The sequence below is a fragment of the Notolabrus celidotus genome, chromosome 1 (assembly GCF_009762535.1).
Source record: "Notolabrus celidotus isolate fNotCel1 chromosome 1, fNotCel1.pri, whole genome shotgun sequence".
NCBI lineage: Eukaryota > Metazoa > Chordata > Actinopteri > Labriformes > Labridae > Notolabrus > Notolabrus celidotus.
Genome location: NC_048272.1, coordinates 16,052,482 through 16,067,645, shown reverse-complemented (window position 1 = coordinate 16,067,645; position 15,164 = coordinate 16,052,482).

Below are 15,164 nucleotides of genomic sequence, written 5' to 3'. Positions count from 1 at the left end.
GCAATCAAGCAAGCAAGCAAGCAAGCAGCAAGCTTTATTTATATAGCACCTTTCATACAAATCAAATGCAACCCAAAGTGCTTTACAGTGATTGAAAAACAAGAAAGAAGCAGAAATGAAACAATGGCAAGATATATTATGGAAAATAATAATAATAATAAAATAAAAATAATAAAAATAAAAATAATAAGAATAACATCAAATAAAATAGAGACACCGCAGACAACGCACACCAAAAAATGTGTTATTAAAATAAGTTAAAGCATCAAAATTAAGAATAAAATAGTTAAAGAAATAGATTTAAAAAAGGGTAAGGATAAGAGCTGAACAATATATACTAATGCTCAAAATATCAATAAAACTGAGTAGATAAATAAAAATTAAGTAATGAATGAATGAATAAATACATAAAAATAGAATAAGATAACAGTTAAAATTACTAACTAATAAGGCAACATTTAAATCAATATTATAATAAAAGGTAGGTAATAAATTGTTAAACCCTAAATAAAAGCCAGACTGAATAAATACGTTTTTAGTTTTACGTTTAAAGTCTCAAAGGCTCTACCTCCCATATTACTTTTAGAGACTTTAGGTGCACCAACACAGATACATACTTGTAGGAGTAGCTGCAGGTTGTACTCAACTAAAAGGAAAGTTTAGAGTTTGGAGAACAGAGATGATGTAAGTGGAGGTGAGAGGGCTGAAAGTTTCCTTCAAGATGTAAAAGTTGTGGAGGTAAGACAAGTATCAATATTTTTATGTTGCATTATAGTTTCCAAGCAATAATACAAATGTTCTTGCTTGCAAAGAGCATGTGCATCATCTACTCGTACTTGGCTTGCATTTTCTGATCAATCCAGCACCCCATGGGTCGTTTTTGGGTGTGCATGGTTCCCTTCTTGAATAATATGACATCATTTAAGATGTGATTTCACTTAATATGATCTCAGTTCATGCCAAGCTTAAATTATGTGTTTCTTCAGTCAAAAACCTCCTATGAAGCAACAATTGGCAACAATTACAATTGGATATCAATGCATCTGCATATCACATCTGCCTTTTGAATATGATCTTCATGTTTGTTGAGTCTTTAGTTATTACTTCATGCATCTAAATGTGATTGAATACCTTTTTTGTTGGTGAGAAAGGGACACTGACAATGGAAATTAAGAATCCCCTCTAATACCGGATCTGTTTAAGAGAGAAACATTGTTCCTTCTTCTATTTGTGCCACTTCAGCTTGGTTCCTCAGCTGAGATGTCCTCTGTCCACATGGGGGCAGTATTTGTTCGGGGGATCAGGGACATGGGCTGCAGACTTAAGCAGACCAAGCATGATGAGACTGCAGGAGCAAATTGAAACCCACCTGCTGTGTGAGCTTGTTTAAACAGCATTGAGCTTTGATAGTCATTTAAAGGCAGCAAGATGGATGATGGCCTGTGATACATTCTCAAGACAACTCAGTCATAGCACTGTAGTTCCAAATTGATAACTTTTTAATTATTTTCTCTGGTTTTCGACACGTCTAAACCTCTAGTAATGAAGATCTCACTGTAATAGCTTAAATCAGAGATCCACAGCTGGTGAGGCGAAACTTTTCCTGCTTTTTCTGATCAGCTGGGATCAAAAGCAAAATATAGCAAATCATAGCATACTTATTTTCGTGGTATATGCATGCGTGCGTGTGTGTATATGCATGTGTGTGTGTGTGTGTCTGGGTGTTTTTCCCATCTGCTGATCTGCTGTGCGAGTCATTTATCTCAGTATCCAGACAGTGTCAGAGCTCCATCTGTGAAAACAGTAAACACACTGACTCACACTCTCTAAGTGACTGCCAACTGATAGCAGGACAAGAGAGTGCTGCAGATTCACACAAGCATATAGTATGTCTGCACCCACAAAGAAACTCTCTCTTTCACGCATGCACACACACACACACACACACGCACACACACACCACACACACACACACACACACACACACACACACACACACACACACACACACACACACACACACACACACACACACGGGGCTACAGTTACTGTTTGTTTTCATCTCATTACAGTGACAGCAGCATGGCAACCCCTGAGAGAAGCGAGGTAATAGCTCTATTTTTGTTTTGCTTTTTTCTCACTAATAGAGCGAGCTGCTCCTCTCCTTTAAGTGGTTGCCAGGTTTGTCTGCATGCAGTGAGTGTAACTGAAGACATCAGAGCCCTTTGGTTACAGTTACAATAACGTGATGCATTCGTTTGGTTTGCTCAAAGTTGCTTTTTGTGTCTTCCCTGTAAATCATGTTACACACCGAGAAACAGATCTGGGAGAAAAAACTTAACTTCATATTCTAGTCCTCTGCAAGCTGTCTTTTTAAATATCAAGAGGACATAATCCAGATTTGAGATTACATATTGCTTCAATCAACAAAATTATCAACTGTTTAAACTCTTGTGGGAGGTTCTGTACAATATTTAATTCATAAGTATTTTTGTGCCTCAAGGGCAGGTACAAAATGTTTTACTCTTTTTAGATTCTGATTTTATGTTGCTGAAAAAAAAAAGGCAGTTTTGTTACCTGACTGTTTGATACCTGTTTCTGATTCCTTAGTACCTCATAACAATAGTGTGTATTCTTTACAACAATCGTTGCCTTATCCCACACATCACATCAAATCAAATCAAATCAAATCAAATCAAATCAAATCAAATCAAATCAAATCAAATCAATCAATCAATCAATCTGTGAGTTGTTTGGTACATTTCTCCTCTGTCTGTTGACACTGTGGCAAAATACTAGTTTCTGTTAGCATGCTAAATAAGAAACAATATAGAGGATATTTTTAATACTACTATTAATTATTTGGAGAGGGACACAACTTTATAATTGTTTTCTCTGTTTTTTTTAAGTTATGATTTGAGGCATTTCTGCCTTTATTGGATAGGAAATGTGGGGAGTAGAGAGAGGGAAGACATGCATCAAATGGTTGGGCCATGAGTTGAACCTGTGACATGGAGCATGCTTAGACCACTAGACAAACGGCGCCCCATGACTTTATGTTTGATGTATGTATGTAAGATGGCTGATCAGTTACCTACTAGACAAGAACAGAAAAGAAAGGAAGAAAACAGCAACAGAAAAAATTGTGAAGGAGGTTAAGAGAGACATTGAGCTGCATGAACAAGACATCGACCAAATCAAAGAAGACACAAAGCAAACCCAAAACAGAACACAGTATGGGCCTTGTCTGACTTTACCATGAATTAAAGTACTAGAAGTAGGCAGATAAGATTTTAACAAAACCGAAGAAGCACTACTAAATCTATGAAGAAATATAAATTGAACTTCTGGACTCCAAATGACCAAGAGAGGCAAACGAGAAAATCAGCCCGAAGATGACTGACAAACCAAGAGAGTTGATTTCACAGAGAGTAGCTTCCAGTCAGTACCAAGGAGGAATGAGATTTTTTACTCTGAGAAAAATGTGTACCACTTTGTCAGTGTGACCACCGAAGCAACACAAATGAACTATTTTTTTAGTTTGCACTCAACATCTCAACTCAGTGATATCTGAGTGTAACAAAGTCTAATATCTGTAACTCAGGGGCTGCTGGCCTCTACAACTCTACAGGTAAAAGGTTTGCTCTGTCTTGGTGGTTGATCAGTATCCATGGAGTTGATGAGTGTAAGCATAATGGTCCATGTTTGATTAGTTTTTACTTTTGACATATTTTTGTTTTGTTTCTTCCACGCCGTCACTCCACTTCTCATCTTCGCACGTTGCCTCTTCATCTCCCTCCCTGCTCCTTCTACCTCTGTCTCTCTGTGCAGGCTCAGAGATTCTGTTTGAAGGTAAGACTTGAAACTCCAGGAGGTGGAAACTGACTCACATGTTCTCCATCAGCTCACTTCAACGGCGGGAAAGATCACTCAGCTGCGGTGTACGAACCATCCATTCAGCTTCCTCTTATGACTCCCACAGACTCTGAAAGATGCCGGGCCTGTGAATGGAAACAGGAGATTCTTTTTGATATCAGGCATGAACAGGTGTGCAGACAGCCCCTAACTTTAATCAGTCTTCCTTTGTTGTGCAGTGTTGACAGAGCTGTTGGAGAGCAACCTGCATGACTGCCTTACAAGTTGCCTGCCAAGTTGCCACAGGTTATGGAGCGCTTTGTGGCATGAAGTTGCAACCCTGTAGCTGTTACTGATATCAGTCTCCTGGCAGCAGACTTTACACTCATGGCTCAGTTCTGACTTGCCAGCAAGGACTGCATCGGGACGGTTTTGATTCGCATGAAAACTTGTGCACACATCTTCAAGAGACCTGAAAATATGCCCCGTCTCTTCCAGTGTTTTGATGTCAAGACGGGACGAGGATTTAATCTCCCATCAAGACTCACATAATTACCTCACACTTTTCATGGTTTGTTTACAGTTTGTGTACTGGAGGAGAGAAAAGGGTCTTTCTGTGATCGTTTCTTTTTGTGTTTGTGATAAATGTGTGTTTGCAGGGTTGCCTGGCAAGTACGTCTGCTTTGGTTAGTTACTTTCTTTGCAGCAAATTTGTGTTACTGTAAGATAAGAATAAGAACTTTCATTTAAGTTTGTAAAAACACAAACTTGAATGAAACACACACATAATATCTCAGTGCATCTTCCATTGTCTGATGATTATTTATTTTAATTCTTCACACCAGCAACATCTTAAGGGACAGAAATGTGAGCCAGGTTCATCATTTTTGAGTTATTTTTGGATGTTTATCCTTTAATAGGGAGGACAGCTGAAGAGAGACAGGACATGTAAAGAGTAGAGAGTGGGGGAAGACATGCAGCAAAGGGTCATGGCTAGTATTCGGACCGACCAATGCAATGGGGACTCAAGCCTCTTTACATGGAGGTGTACTCAGGTTGAAGCACAAAAAGTCTAATAGGTGTTTCCAGTTGGATTCAATTGATCCATTTTCTATTCATTCATATCCTCACCAGTTATTTACTTTCATCTATACAAAAAGCTTACATAAGTACATTACTTAACACAACACATAGCACATTCAATGTTATCCCACTGAAACTTAGTTCCCACACCTGATGGAGCTACCTGTAGCCTTGTTTCATGTCATCATTGGACCAAGACTCCGCCCTCTGTTTCAGGTCAAAACTATATTTACATGAGGTCTTATGCAAAGATAAAAATGACTCCAACAATAAGGTTCCAGACGCTATGTTTCAATATGCAACAAAACATGATACAATGACTTCTAGGTCAACATGCTAGAAAAAAAACATAGCCCTCCATGTGCCTCGAAAGCTTACATTTGTTATTGTTGGCTTTTCACCAGACTGACTCTTTTATCTGATTTTATTCTGCCTATCTATTAATTTCTCAGTCTGTTCATATTCAGTCTTAATATTGTTGCTCCTGTGTGTAATTCATTGTTGTCTTTATGCCTCTGTGTTTGTATTTATGTTTTTTTTTCAAGCTGCTCCAAACAAATTGCCCCTAATGTTGTCTGAATTTAATTGACTGTGTTTTTGTTACATTCTGCATAGAATCTACACCAGTCTGTGTTGGCATTCTGAGCCAATATTAGCATTTAGCTTGAATTCAGCCCTGCGGTGCAGTTAGCATGACTGAAGACTGTTAATCTTGTGTCCTTTATTTTCTTAGCCTCTGTCTTTATGTCTTTCCTCTCCCTCTGTCCACTCTTCTGCCGGCTCATAAATCCTCCCTCCCTCCGTCAGCTCTCCTCACCTCGCTAACACTATGTCACATTTCTCTTCCCCACTCTCACTCCTTTTCCCCTCACTTATCACTCCACGCACTCTCGCTCCACCTGTCTCTTCTATCTATCTCTATCACTTTCTTCCTCTGCCTCCCCTTCTCTCCCTCAATTTTAACATGTTGTTGCTAAATTCATGTTTCGTGCCTCCCTGAGACGGTCCACCTCTCCCCTCCCTCTCCTCCTTCTCAAGCTCCCTCTGCTGTTATCCATCATCCTCTATTGGTCCATTCATCACTTAGCCAGGACGCTATTGGTTCATTATCAAGCGGCCAGCAGCCCACAGCTGCAGACAGCAACCAGCACACAGGCCCAGGAATGTATGGGCTCAGAGTTTGGTCCCTAATGTTTCACGGCACAGGAAATTTTGCAGTGAGTATCCGGGGAAATAACCCCAGAGGAGAGACTACTTTAACAGAATCTATTATAAAACACTCATAAGAAGAATATAAGAGTCTGATAAGAAAAGAAATGTGAAGCTCTGGTCATTATGATACTGCAAAACCCTGTTCTAATACTTTCATAAGAAACTGAGCCAAGGAGAGAGACTTTAGATAAAGAGAACCTTCATACATCACCTGCAGACAACATAAATGTGAGCGTAACACTGGGTGATGTGACGTTTATGGTATTTATAACATAATTGCCATATACTATACTAAGGCTTTGCTGCCATGCATCTGTATATAAATTACACATATTGAGGCGTAGCTTTAGCTCTGTAGATAAATTACCCGCACTATGTAGCCATGCTTCAGTACTCAGAGCTGCAGCCCCAGGTTTGACTCTCACACTTGACCTTTTGCAGTGTGTCATTCCCCCACTCTCTCTCTTTGTTTTCATCTATGTCCACTGTCCTATCCTTTCAATCAAGACATGAAAAATACCAGAAAATAACCTTACAAATATGTTATTCCAAATGATTATTTTAACTTTGACATTTCTTCGTTGACAAGCAGAAGATTGCACATTAGTCAACAATTAATAGACCACTGTATGGAATGTGGTGGTGTTTATGGGTCAATAAAGGAAAAGAAAATAACACTAACAATAACAAGGCAGAAAAACCCAGTGAAGTGGTTTGCTGACTCATGCAGGCCTGCTCACCTTCTCTCCTTTCACAGTTGGTGGAAATGTTCAGTTTAATGTAAGCTTCCTCAGTTCTGGAAGGCTACAAAGTTAACTGTTAATTTAGATACGGCTCAAGTGTAACAGACTATTTTCAGCAGAAGAAACATAAACATGTTCAAATCAATAAAGTCATACCAAAATCAATATTTAATAAGCTAATGATTACATTAATTTGCTTATTAAGTAAGTAGCCATGTAATAAGTGGGAGAATGAATGTTGGGCAGGTTGTTGTAACAGACAAATCCCAAGAGGGTAAGGACCTTCCCACTCCAATCAATCAATTTTTATTTATGAAGCTCCAAATCACAACAAACGTTATCTCTAGACCGTACTCTATGTTATATTATTAACAAAGACCAAACATTAAGACAGGATAAGGTCCAGTCCCATTTTACAGACAGGACTCAGTCTAATCTCATCTTAATCCACCATGAGTAGAGCACTTTGCAGTATTTGGCAAGTTACAACGGCAAGGACAACTTCCTTTAACAGAAAGAAACCTCCAGCAGAACCAGATTTATGTTAGACACACATATGCCTCGACCGAGTTGGGGTTGGAAAGAGGGATAGAGGAGATAAACTTCATGTCCTGCTCACCCTGTCCTGGTTCCAATGTGAAATAAGAACCTGCTCACTATACAGTACCCTTTACTTTTTCAATAGGATATAACATAAAACTTAAGTTTGTGTTTCATGCTACAATTAACTGTAAACCCTCGCCAGTAAGACTGAGACACTGAGGTTTAGCATGACAATACATACAGTCATTGACAAAATACTGATCTTATAACTAGTTCTCAAGACAAGGCCTCACTGACAATTATCAAATCACCATTAACCACACACACATGCACCACACACACACACCCACCACACACACACACCACACACACACACACACACGCATGCACGCACACACACACCACACACACACACACACCACACACACACACACACACACATACAAAAGGCCTCAACTGACACGACTGAAAGCAGTGGACAGAGGGCTTCTTTTGAGCTCCAACCTGACTTACTTTCACATGCTAAACACACACAGTCAGAAAGTAAACGACCTCAGTATCTACATATGATATAAATTAAACTGTGTACATTTTTTATGCCTCTATTAACACGTCTGCTCTCAAAGGACACAGCTGTCTGAGCCTCTGATGGATCGGCTCATTCACAGGTTTGCTGTCCGCTCCTCGTTCTCACCAGCCCGACCTCCTGCACTCCTGAGAGCCCTGAACGAAAGACAGACGGGACATTTACACTCACACATGTGGATGTAGAGTTTAAGTATCTGTCAGCTGAAAAGTTCACAACCCCTCACGACCTCATTTTGATGATTTCTCATTATTTATCTTCCGTTACAGTTGGTGCTTAATGTTCTCCATTAATGTTGCCAAATTCTTTCATTCCCTGGTTTATTCAACATTTTCATACCCAATTAGCTCTTAATAAAATGTGTGGATGTAAAGCAAAGAAAGACTGTGCATTTCTCTATGTAGACATGATTGAGTACATAACTTCTCCTTAAATGAAAAAGAAGGGGCCCCAGCTGTCAATGCCATGGCTGAAATATTAATGTTTACAACCCTCAAACTCTCGGATTCTCTGCGCGTCGAGGGTTAGTTCACCCAGAGCACAAGACAGTATATTCTAACTTACGTTGAATATCTCACCACGATATGTAGAACCAGAATTTGTGCGAAGTTTGATTTGGTTGCGATTTTAACATTCTTCTAAATCTATCCACTCAATATGAATGGTGGGGATGTGCGCATTTAGCCAACTAAATGATCAAACATTGTCATCCTCAATTTTACCAGTTGGTTTAAATTACTTGTTCATATTTTTATTACTATAAGCCCAAAATACTGGTCACATGTAATTTCTAAGCTGTAGTGCAGCCACCCACCAATTAATGGCTACTCCCATAATGCTATAATGCTCTTCTACCTGGATGTAAACAAGCACAGATGACAGATGTCATCTCATAACACAGCACGGTTTGGCATTATTTTGATCTAGAAAATGAAGATAAAGTTGTATAGGATGCTTAAAGTGGCCTAAAACCTTCCTACAGCAGGAGCAGCGTGTAACCAGCACAGGCGTGTGGACGTTAACCTGAATGGGGGATCAAAGGCTGGTGGTGCTTGCTCTGCTAACTTTATTCATACCCAGCAAACATTCAGACTGTACCAACTTGTATCAAGTTTCTATTGAAACAGTCAGGAAATGAGTTGCTTCGGAGCATCCCAATAACGTGACAACATAAACATTGTCAGTTAACACTTAGCAATAAAATCCTTGTTGATCAGTTCCACTTCCCTTAAAATTTGTGTGTTGCCAAACAATTATAAAAATTAAATCTGCAAGGAAAAATGGCTCAGTTTAAGCTGCGACCAGATTAAATGTTGGGAAACTTAACTTAACCCCCAAATGTTAACACATATAGCTACTTTCTCCTCCTTACATCTCAAAAACATGGCTTTACTTAAGCTATTATACATTTGAAGGTAATATTGGATTATTTTTATTTTCATCCCTCTGGCTCTCATATCTCCCAATATGTAGATTGATTTCAACACAATCATGACCCATCAGTAAAAATCACAGGTGATGGAAATGCTTGGGCTTGCAGCACCATGGATGAAATTGAAACAGCCAAGTAACTGTGGCACAGAACAGGTCGTTTTAAATTTCTTTCAGAGTTTTTTTTTCTTTTTTTTGACACTGAGATAATTTTAGAGGCTCTACTTTTCACTTTTACTTCAGTAAAGTTGAATCACTACTTCTACTTTGACTGAGGTGATTATTTTATTCAAGTGCACTGCACTAAAACTCTGCTTCTTTGGTTTGCACTTTAAATGACCCCACTGGTGCATAAATGAGTGAGTATGCCACATATACATGGATGTCAAATGACTTGGTGGTCCTTCAATGTGGTTCATGAAACATTCACGCCCACAGTATTAAAGAATGTAGACATATGTGACCCAGGCCACTTCTGAATGTGGATCACAGTGTCATTTCTCAATGTGAATCTTGATTTTACTGGTGTGCACTGCACTCAGAGCTGAGCTCACCAGCTGCTAATGAGTCACCAAGGACCCACATGAATGGCTGGTGTAAACAGGGCCTCAATATAAAACCTTTTACTGAGACTATTTTGTTAACTGCTGTTTGTCAATAGTAAATTAAAGCTTCAGTCTTGGGTTTTGGTTTTATTTTGCCTTCTTCTTCAAATAAATTCCATTGTTCTGATATGTACTTACAACCCTTAACAGATGTTTGATGTGATCAACTTAGTTACATCAAAGAATCAAACCGCACTTATCCCTCTGAAGATGCTGAAGCCATTACTTTATAGAATTCCAAGACCTCTCTGTTAACTGTTTTCATTGAAACTACTTTTTACACAGAAGATTAAAACTAGAGGAAAGAGGCATTCTGGTGTAGCCAGCGGTTTGTGCTAAACTATTTCCAGCCAAGACTTCCACATCTGTGCGCTGCATTACTTAAGACCAATTAACAACTTGAGACGCAACTGTGTTCAGATAAGAAGATAAGCTAATTTTTCCTATCAGGTATGCCTGCAAAACAACAGCGTAATTTCTTGGTGCATAACTTGCAGCCTCACAACTATTTTCTGGTGAGTCTCAGTTTCACTGTAACTAGTTAATTACACTGAGGCTTACTTCAGGGGTGTGAACTTGAAGAAAAAACAGTCTCAAGTTTCCAAACTAACATCATGATGTAAAAAGTAAAACTGCAAGCTCTATCAGGTCTGTCGTCATGAGAAGAAGACTATGATTTTTAAAATGCTTGTTTGTTTGGTGGAGGTCGGATTCTAGTAAATGTGTTAACTTCCACTGGATCCACTCCGTTGTGTTCCGGCTCCGTCTCTGATCTGGCAAGTCGGAGCCCTCCTGATCAGACACACAAAGCGAGAATTTTAGCCAAAAATCAATGATTCAGTAATTACTTGTGGGGAAATCTCAGTCACATGACTCCAGCTGTTGGGCGGTCCTGCTCTGTGCTCCATTCTAAAAACACAACCGGTGAGTGTTGACGGACAAGAGAGCACGGAGCAGGACTGCAGCGGATAGGGGATGGACCAGATAACAGATCTGGTGGGAGTCTGATGTTAGATTACCTTCCATAAGAGCTTTTATATGAGTATGATGAATGCCTGCTTTTGCTCTCCATACACAGGTTTTTCCTGCTGAGATCAAAGCCTGCTGATACATGATGAGTCAACATCACTCAGACTACAAACCTACTTCAAAAGGAAACCAGGACACCCCTGAAACCAAGGTCCCTGAATCTACATTTTTCATGCAGAATCTCCAATCAGAGATGACTTATTGCTTAACTAAATCCACATCATGGAGGATGTAGAAAGTTTAAAGATAATCATCCAACAAAAACTATTTAAAGGCTTTGTTACAACTGTGATCTGACCCCTTCACACATGCTGAACTCTGTTTTTGGATATGAAATAGGTGAAATATTCAGAACACGGTGACATATTGAGGTCAGAACTTTCTTCTGACACTTGTGCAGAGCACAGAGTGTGTCTGGGCTCACTCTCACACAGTTACTCTGTAATGACTGAATGAGATGGCGTGTCTGTTCCATACAGCAGCTCATACATCAGCCTGTGACCACACAGCCTCCAGTGGTGCGACAGGGCACAGCTGAGAGCCCGCTGCCAATGATAACAAGGGCTCCTTCAGTGCCACGCTCCCTCCTGCAGCGTCGCACCTGTCGCCATGTGTGTGCATCTGTGTGTGTGTGTGTGTGTGGAAAGCATGTAACTGAAAAGACATGTGGTGCTCATACACATTCCTTCCGCCTCGCTCATGAATCACTCTGCCCCCTCTGCAGCCACCGGCCCGGGGTCCAGAGGGGAGGAGGGTGGAGGAGGAGGAGGAGGAGGAGGAGGAGAGGAGGAGGAGGGTGAGGGATGGAGAGGGCGAATGAGGAGAGTGGTAGGAGGTTAGAGCATGTAGAATGTAACAGCCATGCTTCATGTATGTAAAGTATGTCCACTATCTGCCCATCTAGGTGAAGGCTTAACTGCTTTGATACAAGGTACACATGTGATTTTACAGATTGCATTAAAGGATTTATCTGTGAGGGATAAAGAAAGAGCAAGCTGTAAAACACACACATACATACCTACAGGATGTTTGAGGCTTTAACAGTGTGTTTCCTGTGGACAGATAAACTCCAGCTGGCTGTTACACTGCCTGAGAGAGTTATGAAAGCAGATAGCATGTTACTATCTGCCAACAATTTTTACATTTCATAAACCCTTACAATCTACTTTCCTGAGGGAAACTCTCGAACGCAACATTCTCACAGTTTCCTTTTGCATCGAATGTAAATACTTTACATCAGCTATTTCCCATACTTAAGAAATCTGCTGCCAAATTTAAAATCTATAAATAACCTGGGGCCTACTTGTGCTTTTATATTATATTTATAATTTAATTGGAAAACATTAAATCCTCCCCAATATGTCTTTATTCAATCTCCATAAAAATAAGTGAGCTTGTGGCAATGCAGTTTAAAAAGCTCTTCCCACATACACAGTTTTTAAGCAACAAAATAAATGTGGAGAGTGAACTGTGAAAATTAAAATGATTTTATCATGTATTTAATGTTAATAGCCTCTAACCTCCTGCTCTCTGAGAGCTGCAGCCCACATTCTGTGAATCAATGCAGTCATGTGAAGAGCTTGACTTTTAAAACCTTTCCTTAAAATGTAACCTGGCAGAAGTTTGAACCTTGAGTGGTCTTCTTGCATCTTATCTGTAATGAGTGAGGGCAGACTGGTGCATGGGGCAAAGTCATTCAGCTACTGTAGTAGTTATACAGGTGTGATGGGAGGAAGACAGAGGCAATGTGCAGCGTCAGAGCCAGCAGGGTAGAACAGTGCTGTGTTTTTGTGCATATATGAGTGTGTGTGTATATGTGGAGCTCCTGCCTTGCCTCTTATGCTTCCGTAACATTGGGACACTATTATGCCGTGGAGGAGTTCAATGGCAATTCTTGGTTTGCCACACACTACTTTTTTTTATTTTAGAAAACTTTAATGTCCTCCAAGAGGCAATTTGTGGTACAACAGAGCTTTAAAAAATACAACAACATGAAAGGTACATCAGACACACACAACAAAATGATTCAAACAGATCCAAACCTACCTATGTTTTTTTATCATACAGACAAGTTCTGGGCAGTATCTATTGTGCTCCCAGGATCTTTTTATGCTTTTCGATCCAAAAGCTTTAATAGAAATTGGAAAAGTGCTTTTGGGTATTCTGCACCCTCAGCCTGGAATTTCTTGCAGAATAACTTGAAACTCAAGTAGCTGGTGTCATTAATGTTTTTAAATCTAAAATGAAAGACTTTGAAGCTGAATCTTGAGGATGTCGCTGTTTTTAGCGCACCTGGTTATACAACAGCCTCCTAGATAATTGCTCTTTCAGTGACAAATGTCGTGCTTGTAGCATCTGCTAAAGACATTATAATTGTAAATTGTACTTTGGTTCTCTGTGTGTCTATGTCTGTAACTTTGTGTTTTTTGCTGCTTACTGTCTTGGCCAGGTCTCCCTTGAAAAAGAGATTTTTGATCTCAACGGGACCAACCTGGTTCAATAAAGATTAAATAAATTAAATGTGAAAGTACAAAGGAGTGATGACGGCAGAACTTTGTAACAGCGCTGTTGTAGAATTGAAATGTGTAAGAGGCCACTGTTCAAGTTCTATGAATTTGAACAAACTTTGACTGCCAAACGGAACAATCATTACAAGCTGTTTTTTCCATGTAATTTAATTTTCATTATGGTCCCGGAAGAAAAGACTCATTGTTCAATCCAAGTTGGGTACAGTGTGAGAAAATTTAAGGAGAACTTAATTGAACTGATGCAGGCAACATTAAAACCTAACGTGGCCAACATTAATGACATCATGAGAAAGGCAAAGTTCACATCAGCTGTCCATGTTGCTTAAATGATTTTCTGTAACTTTTTGTTTGCATCAATAAAACCTCAGAAGAGTATAACATTTTCAAAGTTGAACTATTGTCTATTAATTATTATTTTTGTTACAGGACATACAATCTTTTATCATAGATTAGTTAGGGATATATATATATTTCACATGTCTTGATCTGTCCTGTAAGATTTCTAGATATTTAATGCATATTAAACGTTTTTTTAACTTGACTGGAAGTGGGCTCAGATACTGAGAGCAACCCAAACATTTTCAGCACTGTGGCTCTCTGTGTTTGTTTCCATATATCATGCGTCAGGGAAATAAGAGTCTGCTGACAGTCACTTTTGTGTGACTTTGAGGTATCAGCCAAATCACCATAATAAGGCCAAAGACCTTCTTCTGTAATGTTAATTCAGATCATTATGAACATCCACACTCTACTGGAAGTCTCAGTGCTGTTGTAATCTATATCAGCACACATAGAATGCCTCTTGTCCAATCAGATCACCTTGTTGTATAAAAACAATCAGACCCTTATACTTTCACTCATCCTGACTGTGCTCTGAAAACCCCTGACACTGCTGTCTCCCGTCCTCTCACACTCTCCCATCGGGGGCCTGACATGCCCCCAGAACATAATGTCAAATTCCACATGGCTGAGCTACCTGGCCGAGCTATTATTGGACCACATGCCTGACAGGAGCGCAGAAGTGAGGGGCCGGCAGAAGACAAAAAGCAACTGTAGAGAAACTGATTAGCAGGGTGCTGGAGACAGACATGAGGACAGGAAGCATCCTGACAGGGGAGACGGCAATAATTACTCTGAGAGAGAAAATACAGATAAAAGAAAACTACCAACTTGAGTGATATAATGAGCAATGGGTGGGTATAATCTTAAGCTACAAAACTAGAGACATAAAAGATCATCTAAAGTAGCATGGAAGTACCTCAAAGTCAAAACATAGTGGTAAACATTTAGCGTCAGTTAGATTTCAACGATTGTTTTTGTAATTTATAATATTTTTTTTGTGCATTTTATTCCCTCATGTAAAACAAAGTTACAAAAACAGAATAACTAGCTTGTTAGCATTAGTTTGAAAGTTAAAATGTTCTCTTTTTTTTTTGTTTTGATTGTTTAATATTAAGATGATGCCTCAGCAGAAGTTGCTGCATATGGTTGAATGCTTTATATAAGTCTATGTATTTATGGAGCGCCGCCTGCAAGCTAGTTCAGGCAG